We start from the raw sequence: 23496 nt of genomic DNA, 5'->3' as shown, positions 1-23496 counted from the left end.
GCAGCATTCCAAGTTTGTTGGGGAACTGACCGTCAATTTATTTTGCACAATCCTAATCCTACCCTCGATGCATACCCACACGTAAGAGAAAATACATCGAACCTCTGCAGGGCAAACGGTGGAGAAAATAAACAAGCCTTAGAATAACGCGCCTGTTAAAATAACATTCTTCAAGGGGGGTAAGCTGCTTCATCTCCAGTCATCACAAGTCAAATTTAGTGAACCCACACTAAATCTTTTTAGAGCAAGCATTAAGTAGCAACACTTTGAGCCGGGTCGGCTGGCTTTTCACTGTTTCACGCTCGCTCTCCATATATATCCTCCAATCTCTCAATTGGCAACGTGATGGAGGAGCTTCAGGCCATGTGTGCTGGTTTGGGCCAATTATAGGGATTCTCATCAGCGCCGGCCGGGCTGCCTTGAGCTTCAGGCGCAGAGTGCACAGACTGGCAGAGGTTCTGCATAGGTCAACTTTGTACCCCTCACATCTTTACACAAAAGAGGATACCTTGGAGAGGGTCCACTGCTGGCAGGGACAAGACAAGGAAAAAAAAAACATGTTCCGCTTCGGCATATAGAACATTCACATGCTGCGTGTGCGCATACACTTCACTAAAATTAAGTCGGTGCAATATTGTATTAATAATAATAATGAATTATTGACAGATTTGAATGTTTTTAGAGCGATGTTTTTCACAAAATTCCTGATGTTTCAAAACGTTAGGGATATATAGAATGCCTTACGGACCAATCATTGGAATTGAAATATTAACACATTAAAATATTCGGACTTAGTGATTCAGTAGACAGAGTGATTTCTAACTTCAGGTAAAAGACCTAATATGAGATCTGTAACAACAGTAACACTTCCAACGTGCAAGCGCTACATTCAAGCATAATTACCAGCTTGGAGGGAAATTCAGCTGAGCAACTGGATTAAATATGACTGAATCTTCTTAAGTGGTACAGATGCAAAGCCCACTTAAATATTTGCCCCATATACATTGGCTTCAGGATGAAAGGCTTGGCCAAGGTTTAGGAACTTGCGCTTACACCACTAAGCTTTTTTACTCCTTTCTGTGGAATTATCTGCTTCTTTTTTTTTTACAAGTAGAACTTTGAACACTTCTTGCCTGTGTGTTTGCTTCTGAAACACAATCTCAAACATGGCTCGGAACTGTGTATCTTGGAAATGGAACCAAACTTGTGGCCTGTTTGGCGCACTTGCAGCCCTGAAAGTGGATTGTGCTGGAGCTGTGGATTAGCAGAAGGCAGCAGCCAGCCAGTGTGTGTGTATATGTGTGTGTGTACGCAAAAAAAGTACATGTGCATGACTGTGAGCTGGCTGGAGGGTGCCTTGTGGTGAGGGGAGAGATTTGCACCTCCATGCACGCTGCTGAAAACCTGCTAACCGTTGCATTTACAACTCTCAGGCTGTCGAGGTAAACACATTTGTAGTAAAACACTTTCGACACGAGAGAGAATATTTAACGAGAAACAAAAAAAAAAAAAAAACATGACAATATATGCACCCCAAAACAACGACTTGAGGTCAGACAGTCCTGTCGTATTACACACTAACATTGTTAATTGCATAAAAGTCTCTCGTAAATACTCATGGGTATTTTTTCCTCTCTCTTAAGAGAAATTAATTTGAGACCCAGATTTCCATTCCCACAATGCATTTGGGGTTGTGGTAGAAAGGGATCGGGAGGAAGCTTTAAATCTGTGTCAAAACGAAACACATTAAGTCTGTGCAAGATGTTCACTTAAGGAACCTGGTGTGAAGGTACCGTCGCTACGCCGAGGCTCATTAATTACAATAATCACATTGTAGGTGTTAGAATAATTCATTAACTGAGATTTAGTTAAGGCTTCATTTAATAAGTCCTTGTTGGTCAGGAAAAACTGAAAGGAAAGACATCAGCGAGAGGTGGTGATTGGAAGAAAGGGGGGAAGGGGAGGGCGGGGCCTATTAAATCACAAGGCCCGAATTGTCAATTTGAGTTTGAGCATTCCACTGGGGAAACTGTTCCATCCCTTTTAAGAGATATATCATTTTATAAAAGTCCAAAGGGAAAGAAACTGGGGGAGGGGGGATGGAAGGGTGGCGGTAATACAAGGGAGGGATGGAGGGAGTTAGAGGAGGGATGGTTGGTTAGGGAATCAGTTTTGCCTACTATATTTAACTGACCCATAAATCTGTTTTAAAGTCCCCTCCATTTAAAATCGAAAAGGAAGGAAAAGAAGGTTTGCTCTTTTTTGTCTTTTAAGTACCGCAGTGGTTGCATAGCCGGCGCTACATTTATCCTAACAGCATAATTGGTCCAGCTCCCTGGGCTGCTGGCTCAGTTACCCGGCCTCCCTCAGGTCCCCCTTGTATGTGTTTGTGTACGGATTGGTGCATGTGCAACCACGCCCGTCCCGCTCCCCCAGTACTTGAATGAAGACATGAATTCCTGACTCATTAGTAGGGCTGGGCTTGATGTGCTATTGGCTAACGGGGCTCATAATAACAAACTAAAACACACCTGCTGACAACACCACTGCAGGGCAATGAGTGTGTGTGTCCATGTGTGTGTGTGTGCATGGGAGTAAGTAGGAAGTGAAGTTGTGGTCGGTATGTGAATACACATTTCTGCAGAGCCACTTCCTGCCATGAACGGTTTATATCCACTACAAAGGTAAAGGTAAAACTCATTAACTATTAATGCTGACTATATAAATGATTTTGTTTCCCATTTTTATTAATGTTACTTTTTTTTCTACACGTTTCCTAATTTCTCAGTAAATGATTAATACATGAAGCCAAATGACAAAAGTCAGCATATGCAGGAAGTAGCGATGGAGCAAAGTGATCTCATGTGTCAGGAGACATTTGAAGGTGATAACCAGGAATGAGGCAGAGGTTGGCGGGCAAGAGGATGAGATTGGAGCAACATAATGCAGCAGCCACTGTGCTAATTTGGAGATCTCCAGCTGGTGCAAGCCAGAGGGCTCATGCTTCCATAACACCATATTGCTGCACATGCACACAGCACTTTTTTTTTTTTTTTAGTAGGGTGACCCTCCTTAATGTGTCTTTACGTACTGTAAGAGAATTTGTTTTTCCTCCACTATATTTATCATAGGAAAAAAAGTACAGGAAAATACCCCAAAATCAATTATCTACCCTGGCACCTGGGGAGTCCAGTGGCCCTTTGCGGCCCCCTCTAGCTCTGCCAGTGTAGGGAATGCATTTCAATGAATTAAAAAAAATCCCAATGGATTGACCTCAGTCAAGTTTCCACAAGAATGGTAAGTAATGCTATTTCAAACACTTTGTTTTTTTACAGGTGTCATTATGTTGTTACAGGAACAAGTCCTCTGCTGCCAGATGCCACCGTTTGCCTTCAACATATTGTCGGATATTACGACACTGCTGCTGAAAAGTTGGAGTCAAATTCCTTTTCTCTCAGGCTAGATTCAAGTAATGGCTTTAATGCAGCTGGGTTAGCGTTTTTTCGGGTGCTTTCACAACCAATAAGATTTCCCCATCGACAAACAATGCCCAAGTATCTTTTTTTTTTTGCCCTCCTCCATTTGGTTAACCTCAAGTCTATATGGTTTACAGAGGGGCTGCTCGAGGGGTGATGGCATTTGACTCTAAACTAGAACCAAAGTCAACTGCTGACTAATCTGAAACATCTGGCAAATTTGATGAGAAAAAGAAATATGGTAGGAAATCCTGCCAGGTTGGCAGGTGGATGACTTACAAGGAAGCGACATGTCAAATCATGTATACATGCACATACAACTTTCTACCACCTGGTGATGTGGATACTGATGCCAGACAGTTTGTAGCTCTGTGCTATTTTACGAGCCACAAAGTTAACCAACTCTCATTTAAAGGCTCTCGTCCTCAACCACATATAAATACACCCCGGCTGGCTTTGCCACCAGCCATGGCCCCAAATATATTCCCTAGAGACACAAATACCTTGATGTCAAAAGTCGTGGTAAACTACTAATGACCACACATTAAGGCAACGGGGATTCTTTAATTATTCATGAAAACGTACCATATAAAATCACACACTATTAATAAGGACATGACATCATCTAATGAAATTCAACACAAGAACTGTATCAAAAAAATCTGTTCACTCTTCTGATGACATTTTGCAGTGATCTGTATAATTTAAGAATAAAGCTAAATTCTTGTGAGGTATCAAGACGTACCATGAGTGCACATATGAAATTTGTAATTTCACATACAACCACACTTACACACTTGATGCACTCACTCAGCATAAGGTGCCTTCCCAATGCACTGATACTAAAAAAATAATTAAATGGCTATTGCACATGACAGGAAATCACACACAGACACACATATGCACACGAACACGCACAAGCTGAGGATTTACGCCATGTTCAAGATGCACCATGAAGTAATTCACACACATGCATGCCGAGCTGAGGAACAGCAACAAATTGGATTTCCCAAGGATGATGGTGTGATGAAAGATTGTGGTTTTTTTTCTCCCCCTCATCTACCGCCAGTGCTGTTAGAGCATGTTGTGATTAAATAAAAACCTTGCCCAAGTTTCAATAAACGCATTATAACAATTGCGTTTCCTTGACAAAGATTTAGGGACTGGTGTGATGCGATTGTATTACTGGGGCACATTGATCTTTTTTTTTTTTTGAACATCCGCCTCTGCTTGAGCAACTTATTTTGTTGACATGGTTTGAAGTAGTGCAAAGAAAAATGTTATTGGTAATATATTTAGCTTAATTTTTCTTGACTATTTATGGAATATGTGTTCAAGCCTTTCTTCTTAAGGTGTGGCAGGATTGAGCAAAATGAAATTATAATGGAAAATAAAACCAAAGTTGGATGTGAGTTCTTATTTTGTGTGTTCCATATTTGGAGGGAAGTGTAAAGGTCTTAAGGGAAACTGTCCGCCTTATTATTGATTTAAGATTCCACTGTCAGCAGACACAAACACGAATAGACACAGGTGTGGCACAATGCTATCTATGTATAATTCTGGCAGGTGGTGACAAGCTTAATAACAGCACACTGTCATATTTTTCCCCCTTTGATCTGCACACACACGCACCGGCCGCATTTGAGATTCTCATGAAGATAATCCTCAGCTAATGCCAATCAATGGGAAAAAAAAATCTATTCAGATGCGTTTGTATATGGAACACCTGCAAACACAAATTAAATCCAAATAAGATTAAAAGAAAAGTAAAAATTTCTTTAGAATTTTACAATATTGGATATTAAATATAATATTCACATGAAATATTTCAAGATTATTATCATGCATGCTATGACAACATTGTTTAGCTGCTTTTTTTTTCTTTTGGAGTTAATGTTAATCCAAACTAAAAATAGAACAAGCATCTAAATGCTGATAGTTTTATTCGGGCTCCCCCACTCATTTTCTCACAGTTTGAGGCAACCGAGCGTGGCTCACAGTTTTTCCCGCCTTGTGCTGCTCTCCTTGGAGGCGAAGTCAAAAGGTTTTTCATTTATCTCCGACCAAAGACGAAGCACAAACACGAATCCCCTGAGAGACCCACCAGGAAAGTAGCAACACCTTGCCCCAAATATCTGATCTTGGAGGAGCAAAAAATAGCATACGCGTATTTGTTTGCCGGGTCGCAAGCTTACGTTGTTCCCCTGACACGACATTGTCATTGAACATTTTGCCGTCGTGCGCTAGGCGTATAAAAATAATTTTTTGGGGAGGAAAGACACGTTCTGAGAACAAAGGATAATTATATTTGTTGAACATGCCGTGTTGTTGGTAATGTATTGTAACTCCGAGATGATGCATAGATATTTTAACATGTGCATTTGTTTGGTTTGATGTTCTGCATTTGTTTTTGATTACTATTGATGCATCAATATGCTAAAAAGTTTAATTAGAGAAGAGAACTCACTTAAGTGCTACAAAAAATTTAACAGTTACTCAAGCCCTAAATATGTACTTTTGGAGTGATAGCAACAAATGCGACAAAACAAATAAGAAATGAGAAAAGAAGAGAAATTAGCAGTTCTGCTTTCAACCACAGACAGAAAGTTTCAATGTGAGTTGTCAGCCTCGGTCTCTTGGCTACAGGGCTTGTGGGATAGCCCAGCTTCTTGGCAGCCATTTCTACCTTAAGCGGGAAAAACAGTCTTTGTACGCTTCTGTCTGGGCTTCTGACTCATTCCGCTTGTGAGCATGTTTTGTTTTGGGAGGAGTCCGTTTCTGACTTTGCATGTGGATTTTTACATTTTATGTGGGCTTCTGTTTCTTAGTATATAGCCTGCTTGTGCGTGCCTATGCATGAATGCATATTTGGATTTATGACTTTTGTGTAAGCGGGGGAGAGAAAAAAATTAATAAAGAGTGAGCCTTGGCACATGAGGGGAAAGTCAGAAAAGGAAAAGCAAAAGTTTGCATCACATTTTTTGGAGTGGGGGTGTGAACTCATTTTTGTTTCGCTCTTTTGTGCAACAAAAGGATTTATGCAGGAGTTTCTCAGTCTGCTTTTTCATTTTTAATCAAAGCGAAAAAGACATTTTAGGATTGTACTGTATATGAATGTATAAATGACAGAATGGCATGATAATAATAATAAAAAGTTCCTTTCATTATATTTGGGCTAAACTGCCTGAAGGGGGTAAAAGAAAGCTTTAACATTTCATATCATGTCATACTCGCACTCTCCTCAGATTGCACTGAGATGTCTCCTATATAAATTATTCAAATTCAGTCTTTAAATATTGGTTGCTTTTAGGTATATAAAAAAAGGGATGTACGTTTTATCTAAAAATAAAAAAGCCCAAGCTTTCAGCGGTACAATTGGAATATCAGTGTTTCCTTTTTCACATGACTCGAACTAGCAATAGACTAGACTTTTTTTGCATAGTTGTGATGCTCCCTTTTAATAAATCAGGTTGGTCCGCAAATCTCACGGACTCAAGTTGTTTAACGGCCATTGCTAATGTTCATGTGCTTTCCTCTCTCTTTGTCTTGTCTGCGGAGTCGACCTAATCGCTGCTGACAGTCAGCTTTGCTCTTTTCTTAGCGCCGCGTCGCTTGCAATCAGTGACAGTGAAGTCAGGCAGCAGGAAGGGCTTGTGTGAAGTCAACACCCACTCGGGCCCACCACACACACGCACACACACACACAAACGCACACGTGCAAACACTGAAAGTCGCACCCACGAGCAAATAAAAAGTCTCTCGCTTGTGCACACAAATGTATATTAAATTCATAAATGCACACATGGACATGACAATAGGCACATGCACACATTTGTGAACGCACACTCTTGCTTTCAAAATAATAAAACCAGCTCAACTGGAGAGCCACTGGCCTCCTTGTATGTGGGTCAGACCCATGCAAAGCTGTATTGATTTTTCGGGCTGCATGTCTGACCGCGTGCAACGCGTTGAAAAAGTTTGACAGCAGCAAGCAGCAATATTTAACAGGCGGCCATTCGCAGTCGAGAGGTTCCGGGGTCCGCTCGCCTCGCCTCTCCTCTCCTCTCCTCGTCAGCGCCCCGCCAATTGGCAGACAATGGACTCGTTTGATAAAGAGGAGGGCTGACATTCGAACGGGCAATTTGTGAGTGACAGACCAGGAGGAAGGGATGAAGAGAAGGGGGAGGCGGTGGCAAGTGAGGGGTCAGGAATTTGCCTCTTTAAAGAATGTAGCGTCACCCATATGTCCGTCTGCCCTGGTGCATGCTTGATGGAGTGGAAGGATGGGGATGCGAGAGTGCTCTCTTCGTCCTCTCTCTATTTCCACTCTACTTTCTCTGGTGCACAGCAAATGCTTATTGTTTGTTTCCCAATTGGATTAAACCATGCACTGGACATTTAGGACAAAGTAGAAAAAGCTTTCAAACCAAAACTTTTCCGTAGAAGAAGTCACATACTGAGCAAAGAAGCAAACAATGACATAATATGTGAGAGAGATTTTGAAAATGGATTCAAAATGAAATAGGAATCCTTTGTTGTTGCATTTTAGACCCGCTTAGACTGTCTAACCACTTACTGGAGCAGTCAGTCAAGAGTGACTGATTGGCTTTCTTTTAATGTTACACATGCGAAAGAATGCTGTCCTTGACAATTTTGGAATGTGAGCGGCAATGGTAAATCCTGGTTAAAGGTGATACGGATGTTCTCTGTGTTGCTCGAGGCAAACGTGAGGCAATCTAGAGCACTTTTGTCGCTAGAGACTTTATCTCTTAGGTCGTGGGGTCCAAGGACGATTACTTTGAATTTGTCTGACTTTAGTCGTGAGAAATTGTTGGTAATGAAACTCTTGAATCCTTTAAGATGTGCCTGAAAGCTTGGCTAACTGGTTGCTTTGCTCAGGTTTCATGCAAATATGAGGTCATGTGCCCTACTGGTCCAACGATGGACCTTTGCGAGACACTATGACCAAGTTTTACATGTAAAAAATCTGACAAGTAAGAATCTAAATTGATAGTCCTCAAATAAACTTGTTCTACAGGACTTCATGCATTTTTTGTCAACTGCTTTCACAAGGCTTTTGTAATGATGATTACATATCGGTCTGTAGATGGCTTTGCCGAGAAGTCATGAGAAGAACATCCACAAAAAGATGCTTTGTTGATGTAAGAATGCCCTCAAGTCAAAAACTAAATTATGCTTATAAATGTGGCTTGCAGAGGAGAGATTTTTTTTTTTTTTTTTTCAAATACTCCATTGAAGCAAGGCATGGACATTTTCTGTCCCGCTCCATTACGTTTTGAATAATAATCCGTGCTCAAAATACAGAAAAATATACTTGTGCAAATTATATTTTGCTTGAGACAGTCTGGAAAAGTTGTTCCAAAATATTATTAAACATACCAAGTCATACCTGAGACTGTTCTGAAAGTGCGAGCTGATAGCAACCCGTTACCTCTTTGTTTAATGTGACTTAACCAAATGAGCTAATAGGAGTCCACTGGAACTAAAGGTGACCCCCCCCCCCTTGAGGAATTCCTGACAGTAATGGAATGGCGTCCTCTCCTTGCAGAAGAAAACGTGCTTGACGTCGCCATTGAAGTACTTTGAAATGACCTCTTATTAATCCTGCAAATGTGCTTCTCATATTTACTGCAGTGGTACTTTTTGACCCTCACCAAAAATGGGCTAATTTGCAAAAAAATGGCTGAATTTGGGAGAGGGGGGTTAAAGACCACTTAGAGCTAGCTAATGGCTTGCTCATTTGAATAAGTGCACTCCGCTCAGGGGAGGGCTAGCTAGTGTCAGTGGGGTCCAACTGAAAGAAGCCCCCCCACCCCGATCAATGTGAATATTTTCCACCTTTTTCCCTTCTGGTGACATTATTTTGCCATTTGTTATCCCTGTGTGCTGTAGGCTTTTTGAAAATTTCAATCATTTCTAATTTCTCCAGTCACTTACTACCTTAAAGGTGTGTTGTACTGTAAATTCATTTGGAACTTTCTGTCTTACTCCCTTTTCATTAGGGTAGTAATGGGCAACTCTTAAGAATAACCAGAGGGCGAAATGGAAGCAGGAAAGTAATGCCATGAACAAGAGAGACAGAATCGCAAGAGTTCAGTCATTTCCATTAAAGCTGCACGAGAGAGAGCGAGAGAGAGAGAGAGAGAGAGAGAACATGATATGTGACAAACGATGCCAGACCAGCATATTGCGTCAAGCTGGATCGTGTAGAGTCGATTGCCCCTCGGTCATGTCTGCTACGTATCTTATTTCATGAGGTAAATTTCAGATTTTATAACATGGTGATTAGATTACATGCAAGATATTAATTGTAGGAATGAATCCAAACACATTAGATCAATGTGGTCAACTGTAGTGTTTTATGAAATTAGCGGAACATGAATCTGAGTATATTTGGACTGTTTCGTCAATGTATTTTTTGCACACTAAATTTTAGACTTTAAGTCGAATGCTGAGATAGAAAAAGAAGCTCTATCTTCCAGGAGTAGAGCCGTTGCTCCTCTACATAGAGAGGAGCCAGATGAAGTGGTGTTTTTGGCACGTTAAGTTGATCCAGGTTACTCTCGAGAGACTACAACACCTGCTTTGTCTGGGAAAGATCCCCGCACATGAGCATGAGAGTAAAATCTTGGCTTTCTTGCTTAAGCTGCTGCCCCTGCAACCTGATCACAGATAAGCGGTAGAAAATGAATGGATGGATAGCTGACTCCATGTGTGAATTAGGCCGCATGGGAGAAAAAAGATCACCATTCTGTCATTTGAACCATCTTGCGTAAATGTAGCTTGAGAAACTTACTATGGTAGTTTGACTCTGATTCTTTCAGCATATACAGTTGGAAGAAATATAAAAAAATCAATTCCAGCATGTTCAGTGTGTTTACGGATGACCCCTTTGAGCTAAATAAATGGAAGTGGCTTTAGGGAGTGCAGCGCAAAATCCCGAGCAAGATGTTCATTTGCAACATGCTAGGATAATTACCAATTTACCACTCTGCGATCTTCATAATACAAATTCATGATTCATCGTCTTTTGTTTTCTTGATGCCTGCGAGGGATGCGTGACTTATACAACAGAGGATACGTCGGTCTCTTCTGTCTTGCACATACATAACTTCATTGTGTGTTCATAGACTTTCCCCATTGTGGTCCAACACATAAAAAGACATTGCCTGAAGATCCAATGGTGTTCTGTTTGGCTCCAGGTTTTAACTCACTAACAACAAGAGGGTTGACAAACCAGCTAATGAAAAGTCTTGAGTAAGATGTCGCTTCAAGTCACACTGTATTGAAATATGTAACGTGCCATTCCAGGGAGAGACATATTAAAATCCATACATCACGTGAGCATACAAGCTCTGTAGACAAGCAGTATGCACATTTGTGGAGTCAAATATTTTCAATTATTCACTCACTCATACAGTGAGTGTCCACTTCTGTTCCTCAAGGCTGGGCTAATTATGGGCTTTGTAATTAAAATAAATGATAAATTATATAAATAATAATAATTGCATCAACCTTTGCAAATTAGATTTACATCCCATATATTATTGCTAGCATTAAAATGAATGGTGTTTTCATAAGTGTTTTGTCAACTAAATTAGATGACACGAGTATAATGCTGAAGGAAATGTCTTGAACATAAGTTCAAGAATGAGGCAGAGAAGGAAATAACAGCGTAGCCATGGTTACCTTCCGCATCATTGCTCGTGTTTTAATATGTCAGTGCACACACAGTAGTAAACTCCGCGTTGAATCATTAACTGTAGGAAATAGATCATTAAAAGTTCAAAAGAGATCTAGGTTAAACTCACAGAGTGAACACTATACCCTTTAAAAACTTAAAAGGCAAAAGAAGCAGAGGACGCAGTCTATGAATAGTCCAATGAGCTCACGACTACCCTAAGGGTCAGCGTTGCATGTCCTCCGTAGACAAGCAAGAGTGGAGTTTGTCATTGAGGACATTTACATTTCAAACACTTGATGTGGCGACTTGGAAGAGCGACTCGTGTCAGGACAGGTGATCTACATTTGCAAATGTTAGGGACTGTACTAAAATGACAAACATGAGAGTAAGCATATCATTTTTATGTAAGAGCATGTCAAGGTGATGACGATTTAAGCTATCCGTACTTTTGGTTAATACAATACATCATTAATAAGAAATGTCATTGAGGAGTCTCCTGACAGTCACCAAGATTCTTCTAAGACCCCTTTGCACACTTGGCCTTGCTCTCAACTTCTCTTGCCCTAATGATGACCCTAGGCCCACTTTTAATCACCATTTGCCTTGCCCCTTTAACATATCATTCCACTCGCCTGCACAGGTTTAATTCCAGAAGAGATGGATTCGTGACATTAAGTGCCCTTCAGAAATAATCTTTTACATTTTTTTAATTCACATTTTGATTCTAATTTGTATTTGCTTCAATGGCTTCAGTGTAGCCATATGAACAGCTGTATTGAGATAAAGTATCATCCCCATATGCTAAGGGAAAACAATCTCTTCACATTACAGACTCTGAAAATGGAAGGAAAAAAAAGAAGCACTTAATCAACTAACATTGATATTACTTCTGGCAATTAGTAGCATGCTGGTAATGATATGAGTTTTCAGCTGTAAATAATTATGCTGCCTGCAGGCCATACTTTAATTCTCGGCTGTATCTATAAACAATAATCAAACCAACAGCGGCAGGCTAAAAGTTGGAGATTTGCTCTCGCAGAGGAGCAGTTTAAGAGCAGCTTATTGGAGCCCCGTGGTGATGCCGGCAGTCAGGGTCACCTTCAGGTGCTCTTGCATGTACGCTGGCGTGCTATTGCACAGCGCTATTGATCAGCAATGTGGCGAGACACAAAGAGTGGAGCTGCATTCACGGGGCTTGCTCAATGCTTTGATATGAAATGAAATGATGTGGCTGGTAAACACCACGGAATGCAACAACATGAAAAGATATTATTTCTTTTATATGTCGTAAATATAAAACAGAAATATATAAATATTTCTTTTCAATGGATCCTCTGCTGTTCGCATGGGATCAGGACTGAAATCAGCAGTGCATTGTGAAGAAAAAAAAAAAAACTACAATGAATGACCCTTGCATAATATCACAAATTATGAAATCAAAACTGTAAAAAATTAATATTTTAAATCCGTCTTAAATCACTCTTAAAAACAAATGCCTTCCAGATGATCTGGGTTCTTTATATCAGCCACATCCAGTGACACTTGCCAGTTAACTTTTATTCAGTGTCCAACAGCAAACAGGCAGCGCGCTGATGAGTACAGACTAAGATGAAGAGCATAATTAAGGAAACACATGAAAGCCGACACCGGGTGTGAGATTAATTAGGTGCATGCCAATACCTCATCAATAGCCGATTAACTAATGACACATGGCCCAATGAGGGCTATTGAGCTGCTCCTAGTTTGCTGTGTTAATAGGTTGGAGCTGACATTCAGAGTGAAAGCTGACACACAGCGAAGAGGCGAAGAGGGCCAAACTGCAAAATCACAAATGTAGTCAAACGGCATCGATGTAACGTGCTCTCGCGGGATGCCAGTGATTACTGTGACCACAATGTGACAGAATTCCCATCCTTTCAGTGATAATTAAAAATGACCCCAAAGGGACCCCTCCCCTCCCCTCCACGGAAATAGAAGGCAGGACTCAATCTAGATTAATGGCGTTGGAATGGCCAACATCAAGTTCGCCACTTTATGATAATGATTGTGAAGAGAATAATGAACACTTGGATGAGGGATGAACAATGCCATGTCCTGCAGTCGAATCCCTATACAGGTTAATTAGGTAAGATAACATAATTAGCCACTCTTATGCCTGCACTAAGAATAAATTGGATAAGATGGCGATTTAGGTCTATATTAATCGGATAAACGATCAATGACAGCTTAGCTGGGACGTTGGCGGTCTGAATTAGAGCATATCTTATTCATGTATCTTAACAAAGACAGAAAAATGATCTGTTGTGATTATATCAGTTTGTGTGGATCGGTAAATAACATTTTATTTATATTGCTATTTTTGGCCTTTGTTGTTGCAAAATTGTCAAATGAGTCTCAGTTTTTGTTATATGTAACCTGCTAAATGTGTCGCTCCTATTGTTTGAGCATTACATCTGGTTCGCAATTTAGAATAACTGTTGTGGTTTAGCCTGATGCATAGTTTGGAAGTTTAGCGTCGTCCTGCAAATTTTGGATGAATTCCTAATTGCATTGCCTCTGGTATTGGAAATATACTGTATTACATAATACTGTGGGATCATTTGTCAAATATTTTTGAACATAAGCCAATCTGAATCTTTTTCTCAGAGCAGCTGGTTAACTTGCTGGCTTCCCGCTTGAGAAATGCATTTTTCTGCAGCTACCTTTCAATAATGTATAATGCAATTGTCATATGCTACATAATGCATGTTTACAAAGCAGAGCAAGTATTTTACCTTCAGTTTGGCAGAGTTTATTGTCACTGTGGAAAGGTGATAAAGTGGCCATCTTTACCAGTAATGTCTCCCTCTGAGTCCCAATGAAATAATAAAGGGCCATGGATTTTTGAGTGGAGCAACATTTCACACTCATTAATAATAAAGTAGACTGAAAAGACAACAAACGGTGATGCCATCTGCTAGTTGTGACCTCCATAAAGATGCAACTTTTTTCTTGGCAGGTGTCGGGCATTTACGTATGTCTTGTTGGAAACATTTTGATTTATATGTCATCCAAAAAAAAAAATAATAATAAATCCTCGGCCCATCTATTTGTACTTTGCATCCTACTTTCACTTGTGCTTCTTGTTGCAATGAGAGAAAGAGAACATGAGGAGGTTACATGAGATGCATGTGTGTTGACGACAATACCATGACAACTACTTTGGAGCTGACCATCAGGACAGACTATGAGGGCCTCTGAAGGTAACCTTCCTTTACATTTACTTGAAAATGCATCTCTGACTGCTTTTTGGTTCAAAGTGTGTACTTTTGTGACTTGCGCTTTAAAAGGCAAAGACGGACATATTATGGATGGTGAGCATCTATGTTTGGCAGGGCGGGGGAAAGTGTGTGCCCCTTTTACTTGGATTTGTGTCTTAAGGGAGGCTGGCTGTTTTCAAACACTGAGAACAAATACAATATTCTTTAGTGCACGGTGCCCTGTCCCTTGGTGACTATTGAATTACACTCCTTATCCATGTTTGTGGAAAAAGAAAAAAAGCGTCAAGCAAAGATTTGATGTTGGACTCTGCTGCAGAAAATTGGACGTGGCTTGTGTTGTGCAACACAGAGCCCAGTGTCACTCTGGATTAAGGCCTGATTGGGTTTAGCGGACTGGATGACAGAGGAGATGCTCTCTCTCGGGAAAACAGAGGGAGACTGGAGAAGGTCAACTATTGTGTCAAGTCATTTTGGTGGAATGATGTCGAAAAATTTGCTCATTAAGTATTTTTATTTTTAGACTTGATATTCTTTTTGCAGGCTAATTGTAGTGGGGACAGCTTTCTTTTAATTTCCAGTATTGTGTTACTGGCGATATGATCAATTGACAAATCCGTCAATTTAAAAAAAAAATACTATTCTTCTCCGTGCCGTGATAAGGTGCATGGAGTCTGCCTCGTTAACATTGACCGCACACTGGCTCCGGTTTCACAGACTTATTACGCCTTGAGTAATTTGAAACAATTACAAAAACACTAGCCCACTTGTTACAACACTCATTTTGCCTCGCATATACAAACCACGAGCTTTACATGTTTTTCAATCACACCCCAGTGGAGCAGCAGTGTTCAGTGCAAAAAAAAAAAAAAAAAAAGCAAGAGAGTCTTCCATTTCATACTAGCTCGCATAGTATGGGATAATCTTTCACACTTTGCCTGAGGTTTGTTTTGCTATTTCAGCAGAAACTTGTGCAAGCTATGTGAATGATCATAAAAAAGAAGTGGTAACAATATCAATTGATACACTGTCACTTCAAATGTATTATCTAGTTGAAGAATCAATGCTATTTTTTTTTGTTGATCTCTTCTAATGGCTTCCATTGTCCTGTACTCTCCAGAGTACAGTGGGAATAAAGAAGAAAATTCAATATAAAAAACAACTGACCACAATTCATTAGAAAATGTTGTCGTATTTAAATCAGAGGATTTGTATATTGTTATTAATATTTTGCTGGCTTTACCAAGCAGTGATGAACAGCGGTCAGGACTGAGAAAGGGTCTGGTCCAGTGTGACCACTGACATTTGGCATTCCTTCGTGTTGTTCTTCAATTGAGAACCAGACAAGAATGCCCTTGGAAATGTCAAGGAGTTCCCATGAAGGAAATACCTTGATCCAACTTGTGTGAGATTTTATCTTTTGGTCTAAATTCCCCTCACTTAATTGCAATTTTCCTTGATTGGCACCCAAGTATTTACATGGTGATTTGACTGTAATGAAAATGTGTACTCGTCGCATTACACCATCATTCATTCCAAGTCCGACTTGTTTTGACATTTTTATGGTGTAAAGTTTTCAAAGTCATTTTCCAAGGTTTTGCTTCCCCTCTCTTTCAGCAACGTACATAATCTGTTAGCATCAGACGAGCACACATGCATAAATAATTGCCCAATTCACTTTAAGGGGGCCAGCGTAGATTAATTAAGCCTGAATACTAATTATGTTTTCTGTCTACACCAACTGACGCGCTTGTTGTGTTAATAAGAAACTGTTGGGTGGGTCACAATTACTGTGCACACATCAAAAAGATCACACTTTGAGGGTAACATGAGCGAGATGCCTTGCTTTTCGTATATTAACTGAAGAGATGCATGTGTGCCCTCGATTTGTGTTTCACATTGCCACACAGGCATATCATGATATCATGTCTCATAAAAAAAATTTGCATCATACAGGCAAGAAACACAAATGCGATATTGTGTTTCAAAGATCGAGGAGGACACAAATATGTCCAGTCATTTCCAGGAGCACCCATGTCCTTGACTCCTTTGCCTATTGCACGTCTACAAATGGTAGCTTTAGCTGGGTGAAGATGATTTTTTGTTGTCCACGCTCTCCTGGCACTAGCGCACACTGGGACTGAGGAAGACAGCTCAAAGCCGAGGCCTTGTTTACAGCTGCGTGGGGAAGAAAACAGGCAGACGTAAATGAGGGTTGACGGTTTCATGAAGCACAATTGCTTGACGGCGGATTCAATGTGACTGCGCTGAACTGGGCGATGATCCGTACAGTATGCAAAATTCACTTTCTAGCTGGTCTGTGCCCACCAGCCCCCAGCAGCAAGCGGTCTTCCCCAAAGCCTTCTAGCTATGCCTTTGAATGCAACAAGAACTGAACAAGGCATTGTTGTGCTCAATTCCTTTTGACAACAATCGCATTTACCAAGGAAGAAATGGAGGGAAAAGTTGGTTATGCCACCAGTTACGAATGACGTTTTCCTCATTTTCCGCAGGGGCGTCAAACTCATCGTAGCCTTCGGAGAGCCATTGCGACTGCCAACGCCCAATATTAGATACAGTATAAGCTACACAACAAACGGATGAATAAAATGATGTGGCCCCCGGGCCTTAGGTTTGACACCTATGCTGTAAAAAGCAATGTGGTTGCCTCAAAGTGAAATAAGTAGCAGAAGACAAGATAAGGACAAATATTCTCCTCAATATGCGCGTTGCAATTGACCCAAATGTCTTGGCACAGGGTTCTAGTGCAGCACCCCACGTTTTACATATTTATGCCAGCAAATGTGTCATACATTTGAGCATGCGCACTGCATTGTTGACCGTGCAGATATCACTATATTCTTTTTGTATGCCAGTGTCCCTGAGGATTAAATTGTTGTTTATCGTTTTGGAAATGCAACATCTGCATGTTCCATCCAGTTATGGCACATTAAACAACAGGCCTTGTACTGCAAGGAGCACGCTGTCAATGTCAGCGGGATAAAGGAAGCTAGATGAGAAGCAGGCATTTGGCTTGGCTCTCGAGACGCACAGGCTCACGTGGTGTCTGTCGCGTGGATTCGATTTTTACTGACAATGACCCAAAGCATTGTGCCTGGGGTCTACAGTATGTACTGTACTCCTGATGTGGATTTTCCCTTTTGTGTTCCAGGGGGATTCTTTCTTTTTCTTTGCTAGGAACTCAACTTATGGACAGAGAGCTCATTTACTTGTCGAGTTGCGACAAAAGAGGCTAATGCGAAAATGTTGTGATTAATTGCAAGCAAAGAATTTTCCTTCGATTTCCTAATGGCAGCTTTATAGATAAAAGTATTTGCAGTGGAGGCACATTAGTTCGGGTGTATTTATTTATTAATTTACAAATTCTGGTTTGAGGTTCCAATAAGGTTTGGGATTTTAATACTTTCCAACAAATTATTTAACTGTTTTAAAGGACCGATATTATTTAACTCATTTTGTATGGGCACTTGACGATGCAGTGCCATTTTTTTATTCACAAAATTACCTGATTAATTTTCTCATAATAGTTGTGTCCTACTTTGAACACCATTAGCAGCAGCAATACACATGCATATGTGTAATGAAAATGAGAATATAATAATAATAAAAAAAACACACACACGAGCGACCAATGCCTGTCTTGGAGTCCCCCCAGTCTATGTAATTCACAAAACGGATTGGTACCCAATCCAAAAGAAAATGGTTTTTAAATAAGTTACAATTAGATAAGCATTAATCTCAGTGGTATAAATGAATGTCTGGCTGTAGGGCTTGTTGAATATAAAAACAGATTTACCAAAACTCCTCTTACCAGATTGGTCTGGCAGTAGTCCCCTCTCTATTTTAATTACTCTGTCATTTAGAGTGGAAATAACCCCCCTGCCCGTCCACTTTACCCCTTGATTTTCCCCTTTGAAATGAAATATTGTATACAAACACATGTTCATGGGTATGAACGCAAATCATCAACGAAATCTGCATAAAATGATGCCTACAAAAAACAAAAACCTCAAACGCTTTGAGCAAAAGAGCCCTTCATATATATATGGTGCATCCTTGTGTAAACATATCTATAACCAAAACAACAAGTTGGGGGGATTTACCTCAGCACTCGTATTGTTCTCGGCACTGCAGAAATGAGAGAAATGTGGGACTGCCGAGTTTGTTCCACGTACTGCTGATTTCAAAGAGACCCTGCTTGAAACATTCCATGTCATGCAAGTGTACAGTAGACCACCTACATTTCACATGAATGCTTGGATTATACGGCACAGGATTTATGGAGGTTTAACTTCTCAATTGGCAAGTGTTAGACTGCATGGAAATGTTTTTGTATCTTGACAAAATAGACACATTCAGGCTGTGTAATTTGGGCTATTGTTGTCTTTAGGTCACATTAGGTAGACCCGTTTTTATAACGCACTTGCTGCAAAATTCATCTTAAAATTGCATTTGACAGTACTTCTGTTCTATTTAAAATGACTTAACCTAATTCCAAGAAATGTTGCAATGTTCCAAGCAAGAATCTTTTACACGTTCAGGATCGAAACTTGTTGTCTGGATTGAAACTTTCTTGTCTTAACGAATCCCAGTTGAGGAGTGGAATGTGTGGGAAGATTGCTGTGGTTCCTTCTTAAAAAACAAAAGGAAAGAAAAAAAGCTAATTGTAAAACTTGTCTTGTTTCTAAATTGGCCCAGTCCACCAAAGGGCACCAAACAAAAGTCAATAATAAAAGTGAAATAAGATGTTTGACATAACTAATGAAGACTCACGGGGAACCATTTTAAAGGGAATATGGCAACAGAAAAGCCTTTCTTATTATTTCATTCTTTTATCTTGTTTTTGTTGACAACTGGAATGTCATTTCTCCTGTTTGTTTGTTTTGTGGTTGTTCCTAAAATGCCAAATGTAATGATTGCTCAGTACGGGCAGCATCAATATGATGTGGCTGTGAACGATTTGGTGCTGATCCAAATTTGGTTTCTGCACGCTTGGCAGAGGTCTGAGTTCTAATGAGTGGATATCTTCTTAAAGGCAGAATTTATGATGCTAATTTTGCCTTTGGACCTCAATTGATTGTACATCTGCAACATATGTTGCGGTTTGTACTTGGGCTAATGCAAAGGAATTTTCATTTTCACAGCAACAGATATTCTATAGTGCTGCTTGTTTGGATGTACATCATTTTCCAGGAAAGAATGTTGTTCATTAAAAAAAAAAAAACAAGGAGAACATATTTTAATGTGACCTTCATTACTCATTCATGTCAACTTTTCTTATCTATTTATGATGAAATTTTTTTCCACTCCTGTTGTTCAATTAGCGCTTGACCCCTTTAGCGGCGATGTAAATTAAATGACATTTCAGTGTCGTCCCATATTTAAAATACTGCGTTAGTTGCGGATCATAAATGATGATCTTCATTCTGCAGCTAATTTATTCATTTAACAATTTCCCTCCAGAAGTTACAGCAGAAGGCTCTGCAGCAACCTAAGCAGAAGAAATCCAAGTCGGCTGAATTTCTGATGGGTGAGTCCTGCTTGATGAGTTATTGCTCATAATTTGTGTAAGGATTAATTAACTAATTACAGACAAATGGCTTTGGGCTAAATTTTGCTCTTGCTTGTCAGGGCGCAATTTGTAATTATTTTAATCATTTCTTCACCCCCCTCCCCCCCTCTCTTCCTGCAAGATTCTGATTTAATTTTAACCTAATTGTGTTTTAGTGTCAACCGAGGAGGATGCGTGAGAACATTCTGAGGGCAGACAACTCACCAATCGCATTATTTTGCCGCTAAATATGCTTTATTTTACAATGGGCCTATATGACCTAACATTTGCATTTCTCCTTCATGTCTCTGTGTGTATTTTTATTGATATTTCCGTTTATTTTGTCAGCAAGAGGAGATGTTGCGGGCATAGAAAAACACGGCGGAGGAAGCACTGAGCTTTCCCTTCTTCCCGTTCGGCTGCCGAGAGAAATTCGAGGTGACAGGCCAGATAGCGCCCTTACAGCTCACACACACACACACACACACAAAAATGGAGCTGCAAGCCCCAGCCAAAGAAAGAGGTGAAGCTTCATTTTTCATTAGCCTCAAATTTGTTGGCAGTAGATGTGTTCCTGATCTAACCTTTACTCCTGCTTTCTTTCTGACTCTCTTTCCCTCCATTCCGGGGCCCCTTGGTCCCTGCATTCCAAAGCGAGCATGTCCTAACAAGCAAAAGCCCCTCCTCCTCGAACTTCTTCCTCCAGTGGAGAACGCTACACTAGTGGGTGTTGTATATCTATCTGGAAGCACCCCGGACACAATCAGCCTTGACTCCCACTCTCAGCTCGCTCAATGCCTTGTGGTGGGCTGGAGTCATAGGAGAGTGCATTTACATGCACTACTATGATAGTGAGCCTGTGCGTTGTCTGTGGCGCTGTACTCGCAACGCCCCCGAAACACGGCTTGGGGCCAATCAGGCATACGAATATGCCCCCTTATAATTCAGTATGTCAGGAAGAACTCTTGAGGAATGGGATGGTAAATTAGAATGCGTCTACGGTTGCGAGTGTGCCAGTTTTCTCAGGGATGACTCACATGCCAGTTTCTTCATTTGGGTGCTTTATTTTCTCTTTGCCGTGCGGAGAATGTAATTATTATCAAGGTAGTGCCATAGTGCCCCAATGCAAACATTTTTTTTTTTAAATATTGTCAAAAGGTTCATACTGTGAACTAATTTGTTTGTTCCTGTTGGAAAAAAATAAATACAAATAATAAGGTAATATTACCTTTTCTAGCCGTGCAAACTAAGAAATACATGCAAAACTATTTAGATAGGAGTGAAATATTCAAAGGCTGTAATGAGAAGGATTTGGGGTTAAGAAAGCCGCTCGGTGGGGTGCACCTTTAATAGCGACCGCCCCCGAGCGCTCCAATTCCCATAAACTCTGGGCAGCAGACTTGATAGGTCAGTGATTGCTAATAAGAAGTCAATGAGACATGGACCCAGGTTATTTTCCTTTTCCACACTTGCCCAGTCCTCTAGGCCGCTGACCCCCCCACAGTATTAGAAGGGTATTGTCTTTGAAATTCCACGTACTTTTGAGCTTGTCGACTTTCTCATTAGTCCCTTTTGAACACGCCAAACATATGGCAGTCGTATTTAAGAGATTGCCTGCCGTGACCTTTTGCAGCATGCTAATTAGGCCCCAGAGCACTGCAGGCCATGTAGGGGCGCACACAGAAAACCTGCACTCTCTCTCTCTCTCTCTCTATCTCTCTCTCTCTCTCTCTCTCGCAGTTCTGCTTCCTTGCTCAGGTCTCTTCCTAGCTCTGCCTTATCTGCAAGCAGCCGTTGGCCCTGGCCTTCTACAGTGGGCGTTTCAAACTTAACATTTCGCTTCACGTGCTTCTAATAACTACTGACCTGAACCTGTATAGCCTCACTATCCCGCCCCGCCCCGCCCCCCATCACCACCACCACCACCAGCAAGTCTTTCATTCTCTCGCTTCTTGCACTTTTCACAGGAAATGAATATGCCCGAAATTACTTTGACCCGATGTCGGCGGCGGAGCAGACGGACTCAAGGCGTAGCAGCATGGCCGAGCTCGAATTAAGTACGTCATAATAGTTCTCCTCGGTTCATTAAAGTGAGGTGAGAGAGATCACCGGTTGGTCCAGTCTATGTAAATACACCAAATGATGGTGTGGCTAGATTGGCTCCCCAACGTCACTGTCATTGATGAAGGTCACGTATCATTGGTCAGTTTCCCTTCTATTCCCCCCACGTCCAATGTCACATGCAACTCAATAGTTGGCAAGCCCCTCCTAAAGTTGGCCTATTAAAAAAGTGAGCTCCTGGGAGCCAAGTAATATGCATGTTATAATGAAACATGGCTATTAATGGAGAAGCCATTTCACCTGTATCTTTTAGATATCACTGCCGTGTAATATCAAAGGATTCACTAAAGCAAATCTCATCACATGATGACAGACATTTTAATGCTCCCGTTTCATTACCTGACTCCCTGTACTCCATTTTCAGCCATCCTTGTCCTGGCTAATATCAATAGTTTGCATGTTAATATGTGGTTTGGATTGACGTGGCTGATATTTTAGAAGGGATTTTGAAGTTAGTCTGATTTTTGTTTTGGAATAATTCTAATGTATTTTGGATGGAAACAACAATTATTGACAGACAATACAATGCATCCATCCATTTTCTGAACCACTTAAAAGGTAAAAATGTTCTGTAGGTTCCAGCGCTTGTAAATACACAATGCGACACCATCGAAAATATGACAAGTCCACTGCACACAAAGAACATGACCAGAGCTCTTCTTTCCAAGCACGGCTTTTGTTTAAAGGCAGGCGTGCCCATGCTCATTAGCACACACGCTTTTAAACGTGTGGCACACCAGGGCCACGTTGAGGCGGTTTAAGCTTGCCATTGTTTTGGCTGAAGACACTCGCACTAGATATTGTTGACATGACGCGCGTGCGTCTTCCTTGTAATTCCCGTACACAAGTGATAGGTTTAGGGCCGCTTCATCACGGTAGAATTTACTCGGCTCTTATTATTTGCCTTTGTCTGGGATTTAGCTGTACCACAGAGATTAGCAGCCCCATCCTCATTGTTTTGAAATGTTCATGAAATCCCACAGAGAAAAAAATAAGTAAAGAGGATCTCGGATTTACAGTTCCCGCGTGCAATACAAGCAGAAAAGCAGAAAGAGAGCTTTCTTACCGGACTTCCAGACAATCACCTTACTCCGTTGTATGGATGCCTCCCACCAGTTTAGGCCGCACGTCCTCAACGCACTTGCACACGTGGATCAGCGTGTGTCGGCTCGGATCCCGACATTTTCCCACACGCTTTTGTCTCGGCTTTTGCAGCCTGCCACAATGTCCTGAAGAAGGAGCACAGAGAAGTATTGATAAAAAGGGAGAGACATATATTGAATGGAAAAAAAAATCCAGGACCAATCCCTTCTTCCAAAATATTTTTAACTAGACTAATTCTACTGCAGACATGTACTTAGTATT

At 40.8% G+C, this 23496-nt stretch overlaps 2 protein-coding genes across 2 annotated transcripts in view; both read right to left on the bottom strand.

Moving 5' to 3' along the window:
* plcxd2 (phosphatidylinositol-specific phospholipase C, X domain containing 2) overlaps positions 1–23318 on the bottom strand; it is a 100807-nt gene extending 77489 nt beyond the window's left edge. Inside the window, exon 1 of the mRNA XM_088364214.1 lies at positions 23198–23318. The gene's annotated coding sequence lies outside the window, so the exon portion shown is untranslated. The remainder of the gene's footprint in view (positions 1–23197) is intronic.
* Positions 1–23336, bottom strand: part of tmem14ca (transmembrane protein 14Ca) — an 87864-nt gene extending 64528 nt beyond the window's left edge. The window contains exon 1 of the mRNA XM_088364215.1: positions 23198–23336. The gene's annotated coding sequence lies outside the window, so the exon portion shown is untranslated. The remainder of the gene's footprint in view (positions 1–23197) is intronic.
* Between the last annotated feature and the right edge of the window lie 160 nt (positions 23337–23496).

Source organism: Syngnathus floridae, chromosome 20, assembly GCF_059516105.1.
Source record: "Syngnathus floridae isolate MCC-2025c chromosome 20, RoL_Sflo_1.0, whole genome shotgun sequence".
Lineage (NCBI taxonomy): Eukaryota > Metazoa > Chordata > Actinopteri > Syngnathiformes > Syngnathidae > Syngnathus > Syngnathus floridae.
Note: the sequence above shows the minus strand (reverse complement) of the source record. Positions and strands in the feature narration are given on the sequence as shown.